Source organism: Rattus rattus, chromosome 1, assembly GCF_011064425.1.
Source record: "Rattus rattus isolate New Zealand chromosome 1, Rrattus_CSIRO_v1, whole genome shotgun sequence".
Classification (NCBI taxonomy): Eukaryota; Metazoa; Chordata; class Mammalia; order Rodentia; family Muridae; genus Rattus; species Rattus rattus.
The window spans coordinates 207,655,463-207,661,895 of NC_046154.1; the positions used below are offsets into that span (position 1 = coordinate 207,655,463).

Below are 6,433 nucleotides of genomic sequence, written 5' to 3' on the forward strand. Positions count from 1 at the left end.
TATGTGTGGTTGGGAGATTCCATGGCATCTACAGGGCTGTAGGGTAGGGAGAAGTTATCTAAAGTTTCCATGAACAAAATTATGGTAAAGACCTCTTTGCCTTTTGCTAATTAAAACTAAACTGCTCTCCTTTGGAGAGGGCCTCAGCCCTCTGAGGGCTGCCATGGAAACAAGCTCACTAGAGGCTCTAGCGTCTGCTCAGACATTTAATTTCAACCACAGAAAAACGCACTCTGTAAGTGCTCATAATATCAAATATATATTAGCAAGAAACTGTGTGTGTATTCTGCCAGGTACAGGTCTCCTCTTCCTTCTTTCTGAAGACAGCCATATGGAATGTTTAGCAGGGAGGGGACCTAAGTAGCATCACCACAAATAGCCGTGAAGACTGACCAAGAAGACTATGAATTATATCTTCAAGAAAAGAAAAAAATGGCTTTTCTGCCCGCTCCCCACCACCACCACCACCAGCGCCGCTCTGGCTGCACCGCGCTCGCTCTGCTCTGTCAGGCTAGCGCAGCTGTCCCCAACATGAGGGAGATCACGGACAGACTGTGCCTGGAGGTGGAGGGCAAGATGGTCAGTAGAACAGAGGGTACCATCAATGATTCGCTCATTGGTGGAAATGCTTACACTGAAGGTCCGGAGGGCGAAGGTATGGAAAGTCCAGCAGTCACCAGTGTTGACATTGTCAGGAACCATCACTTACGAGAATCCAGCTTCACAGAAGAGGCCTACAAAAGGTACATCAAAGACTACATGAAGTCACTCGAAGGCAAACTTGAAGGACAGAAACCAGAAAAAGTAAAGCCTTTTATGACTGGAGCTGCAGAGCAAATTAAGCACATCCTTGCTAATTTCAATAACTATCAGTTTTTGTTAGTGAAAACATGAATCCAGATTTTCTGGTTACTCTCCTGGACTACTGTGAAGATGGTCTGACTCCATTCATGATTTTCTTTAAGGATGGCTTAGAGATGGAAAAATGTTAACAAATTGGATCTATCACCTGTCACCATAATTGGTAGCTGCTTACCATCCATACAACACCAGGACTTAGGACAAGTGGGACTGATATCATCTTGAGCTTTTATTTTGACCTTGATTTATTTGGAGTAGAGGCATTTTTTTTTAAAGAAAAACATGTCATGTGGGTTGTCTAAAAATAAAGTACATTTAAATTCAAAAAAAGAAAAGAAAAAATGGTAAATCTGTACAAGCATGTGGGGGATCACACACACACACACACACACACACACACACACACACACACACACACACACACACACCGCAACAAAATGGAGAAATATCTAGAGGACTCCAGAAGAATGTTACACCTTGACTTACCCTTGTCCTATTCACCAAACCCCGCCCTGATGCTGAGGTAACCCAGCCATTTGTCCAAAACAAAACAAAGCAATGATGTTTCCAGTCGGGATGGAAAACAAAGGAAAGAGTAACAACAAGCTGTCTCGGAACAGAAAGGGAGATCTGGTCATTGTCTCCTCCTCTCAGTTTCTAAACCTCCTAGATGTTTAGCACAGCCTTTCGGACTGGAAAGGAATGAGCAATCATAGTCTAACACCTTTGCATGCTAAAAGAGGAAATCATACCCAAGAGCACGAGCAGTGTGTCCATAGCAACTGGTGGCAAAGGCAAACGCAGACCCCTCTGCTGACTGACTCCTCAGCAACACACTTCCCTACCTGCTCATCGCACCTACCCTATCAACCCTAAAGTCTGTGTCTCAGTTCCCACACTTTCCTTGCCAGTGCTTCTACGAAAGCTCTAGCCCTCATCACCTCGATTCAACACAAAAGAAAATATAGGTCAATTTCTGTGCCAAGCCCTGGGCAAACATCTTTTTCCTTGGAACAATCTATAAGATGAATAATAATGTCCGTCTCACAGATGAAGGAAAGAAGGCATGAGGGTTAAGAGGAGTCACACTGATGTCAAGGAGCAGAACCAAGATTCAACCATCTATCTGTCTGATGCTGGATCTGTGCTCATTGTCATACTATACCCATAAACCATTGCAATAACTCTCAGGCTTATTCTCCACACACTGTAGATCCATTCTCTGAAGTCAGATTCATCTTTAAACCATATTTTCACTATATCACTGCCTTCTTCAGAAATCTAACTCTCATCTTGTCATTGAGAACCTTCACAGTCTTGTCCCACTGACAGGTCCAGCTTTGTCTCTAGAATCTTATTTGCTGCGTGGTTGATGCATCTTGCAGCCTCGCTTCCTCTCTGACCTTGTCTTTCTCCCCCTTTTCTTCTCTCTAAAACCCTCAGCACTGCTTCTTCTGTGTACTATCTAGCCAACTGACTGTCTATTAATTTCTCTGCACTTTCTATTACCTGATTGGAATTATAACTCTGTGTAACCCTTGGTAAGTTTCTCAACCTTTCTGTACTTCTGTTTCTGAAAACATAACATGAGGCCAATTATAACTCCTAAGTTAAAAAAAAAGTGTTGGGAGGATTACATCAGTTAATAATGAAAAAAACCCCACTTTGAACAGTGTATGGAACAGAGTGATAACTCAAGATGCATGAATTAGTCACAATAGTCACTGTAGACATCTAATGCTAAGAGCAGAGAGGGGCAGTGCAGAGATGAGTAAGCCACAACTGGTCAATTTCCTCCTATCCCAGTGAAGAACACAAGCATGTCAATCAACAATCCCTGCCCAGCACTTTAATGCTAGAACAGAGGCAGGGGCACAGAGCAGCAGCAGGAGAAAGTAACAAATTCCTAGAATGAAGTAAGGTACAGTAAAGAGTGTATTACTTCAAGGTAAGAAGATCCTGGCTTCCTTCCAGTGGAACCTGAGTGCATCTGGCAGTGTCACACAGGGGTCGCTGGGTAATCGAGTGGTTAAAGTCAGTGTCTGTGTAAAGTGAATCTGGGAGATAACCAAGTGGCACTCAGGAGCTTCTTGAGAGCGTAGGCGGAAGAATTCTCTCCCCAGACTATAATGAGCTGAGTCTCTTCTGGTCCCCTTGCACATTTCACCAGTGAAACACTCAAAAGCTCTTCAGTATTTTCCTGAGTCCCCAGAAGTCCCATGCAAGGATCTCTGAAACACTTCCTCCAAAACCCTCCAGCAGCTCTTTTCTGGAGCATCTTAGCCTAGACTGACAGACTGCACCCCAGTAGCTCTGCTACTTTAGCAGACTAACTATGTAGGGCATTACCGCCTGGTCTAAAGACGACCATCTCATCTTTGGCAAGGGTTCTATAGGAGGTGCCCAGAGCAAAGGCCTGACTGTGTGGTAACCCTCTGTCCTAGAAGTCAACTGTCTGTACAACCAAATGTCTCTCTCTGGAAGCCTGAACATGGGACACGAGGGGAGGAAAACAGAGAGAGGCAATGAAAGCAAAAAAGCTCACCTTGAAGGAAGCACTGGACAGAAGGCATTAACCAAACCTGCAAGGGAGACCATCTGCAGCCCCAGAGAGTAAAAGCTTAGACATAGAACCCTACTGGCTGAAAGAGAAGAGAGAAGCTGTTATTCATCCCAGCCATGTCCTTCTCAGTCTCCAGTGCAGTGATATTTAAAGCAATTTTCTTTTCTTTTGCCTTTTTCCTTATTTCTCCGGACATCCTCAAAATGAAACCCAAGTTTATTGTACTTGCAACCAGAATGAGTCTGGACAATTTAACAGGCACTTGACCTTTCTGTTCTACTTCAGAGTAAGGCCCACAAGTGTTTTCTCATGGATGGTCAAGCAATGACTGAAAAGCAAGAATGAGCACGGCTTACTTATTCTAAGAGATTTCCCAGCTTTTGACAGAGAGAAGATAGGTGGCTTGTGAGAGAGAATGGAAAGACTTGAGGCAGTAGAAGGGAGGAACCTGCCATGATATGGAATCTAGACTTTATCCTACGATTGCAACATCGTATAAGAGATTAGAAAAATTTAAGCTGGGGATAGTGGTACTTCCCTGTAACTCCAGCACCTAGAAGGTGACAGCAGAAAGATCAGGAGTTCAAGACCAACCTGTGTCACATGAGACTGTCTCAAAGAACAAGACAGAGAGTCTTGGAAGAGACAGGAAGGTGGGAAAGAACACAAAGACAGGGAGGGAAGATCAGGTTTGACATTGCTAGATAAAATGTAACTTCATCCAAAATATATTGTTGACTCCAATGTGTTTTCTCTTTTGTTACTATTATAAAACACCTAAGACTAGGTTCTTATGAAGAAAATAAGTTTATTTGGTTTGTTATTCATTTCAAGGCTAAAACAAACAGCAAAGCTAATGCTTTGAAGGCTCTTCGGGTGCACCACCTCAGCGACTCCATCCCACAGCAGATGTAGAATCTCAAGGCAGGGAGTGGAAGAAAGGGGAGAGGCCAGGCTTGCCCTGTCATCAGGCCTCACTTACTAAAATTACCACCACCTCTGAAGCATCACTCTGAGGACCACCTCAGCAGCATGTGAACCACTGGGGAACAAATTGTAAACAGTCACAGCATTGTCTCAATGATAAAAGTTGATGCAAATTTGGAGACTCAAACCAAGTCCCTTTAGCAAAAATTACTGACCAAAGAGAAAATCCATTTCTCAAGAAGCATTTACCCTACCAAAAATATAAGTAGTTCAGAAGAGTAGGACACTCTACAGGTGTGTCCAACCTTTTACTACTGTAGCATGAGCTGTCATTTACAAATGTTAGACCACACGCACAGCATGGGATTCATGTAACCCATGGGCCACAGATTTGACACACCTTCTTGTGCCTAAATGGAGGACCCCACCACCAAGAGCAACTTCTTCAACCATTATTTCGCTAAGACAGATCACATGCACACACTGGAAGATGGAGCTGGGGTGGCTTTTCAAAAATGTGTGTATGGTAGAGTACATCAAGCCTCTATCTCAAAAAAAAAAAAAAAGAAAAGAAAGAAAAGGAAGGAATGAAGGGAGAAAAAAGAAAGAAAGAAAACTATCTCTACAGAGATTGTCCATGAACAGTCTCTACTTTACTTTATCTGGCCCAAATTTCACAAATATTAGCTTCCACTCCCCAAAGATGGGCACTGAGAATTGTCCAATAAGAATCATGAGCTGAGATCCTCAGAGTTTCAGAACATAACAAATTGCAATGGGAATCCAGATCCTGGCCTCCAAAGCTTCCTCTGCTTACATTTATCTTTTGTTTCTTCTTAATTGATGTGGTTATGCTGCCAATTCAAAGACCAGAGACTTCAAAGGAAGGAATCTCATGTGTACCCCCATCCCACTCCTAGATCCCCACTGGCTGTTCTATCAGCTCTTCACAAGAAGAAAAGAAAAGGTCTTCAAGTGTGATTCCTACTCAGAACACTGTGGGGTTAACCAGGGTTCCTAGGCAGCTCCTAACACCATCTGCTCAAACTGCCTTCTCCCAGACTGTCAGGCGAATTCATGCTGCTTTTCATCCTGACTTAAAGGCACAGAGATTCCTGCACAGGAACCTGGGCAAGTGGTGAAAAGGATCCTTCTGGGATGTGAGCAGACAGAAAGTCAGTGGAGACATCCTTCAGGGATGACACTAATGTCCCAGGTGCTATGCCAGGGATGGCACTTAGAATAGAGAGTTCAGTTGTCTTCTAAAAGCCTGCTGAATTCCAATTCCAACCCACATTTCTGTAAGATAAAATGATCAGTTCCTTAGCTGCAGCTGGTGGCAATCTCATTTCGAGATAGACCATAAGAAGCAGGAGAGTCTTAAGGACAATGTCTCAGACTCACTGTTTGTGACTTCCTCTGGTCTTGCCCCTACTGAATCTTTTCCTTCCTTCTTAGATCTTTCCAGTTTCGAGCCATGTGAAACTCACTTTTCAGGCGTTGGATCTCCTTGCTTTCTGGAGGTCTTGTCTGTTCCTGCCTCTCGCCTCTTGTTTCTCTGGTTTTTCTTCCATCTTCTTGTCTCCTCTCCATCTTAATGTAGAAGAAGAACCACAATGTCAGAGTTGGAGTGGCATTCAAGAATGCTAACAGGGACCACACAACCTTTTGCTCATAGAACTACTGGCTGAACTGGCGTTAGGAATATAAGGTTCTCTGCTTTCCTGGATAATAAGGGATATAAAGAAGTATGAGAGAGATCACGAGAGCAGACACATGGCAAAGCCCTCAGCAGATTCATGACTATGCAAAATTACTAATCAGCACAGAATGCTCATCTTTTGATCATGAATACAGCTCCATAAAACTGTACAGATTAAGGAGGGGAAACAGTCTCAACATCTGAGAATTAATCTGGGACTATAGTGTTTCTAGGAACCCATGCTAGCACTCTGAGCTGAGCCTTACTGAACAAACAATTCAATAACAAACCAGGCCACCTTAGGACAAAGCAGTTACACTCGGTCATGAACAAAAATGGACAACACTATCCAAAGCACAAAAATGTCCAAACATTCCCGT

General features: G+C 43.4%; 1 pseudogene across 1 annotated transcript; it reads left to right on the plus strand.

Moving 5' to 3' along the window:
- Positions 1 to 531: 531 nt before the first annotated feature.
- Positions 532 to 1,191, plus strand: LOC116890049 (annotated as a pseudogene). The gene has a single exon (XR_004386524.1). The product of XR_004386524.1 is annotated as a translationally-controlled tumor protein-like (transcript).
- Positions 1,192 to 6,433: the final 5,242 nt, after the last annotated feature.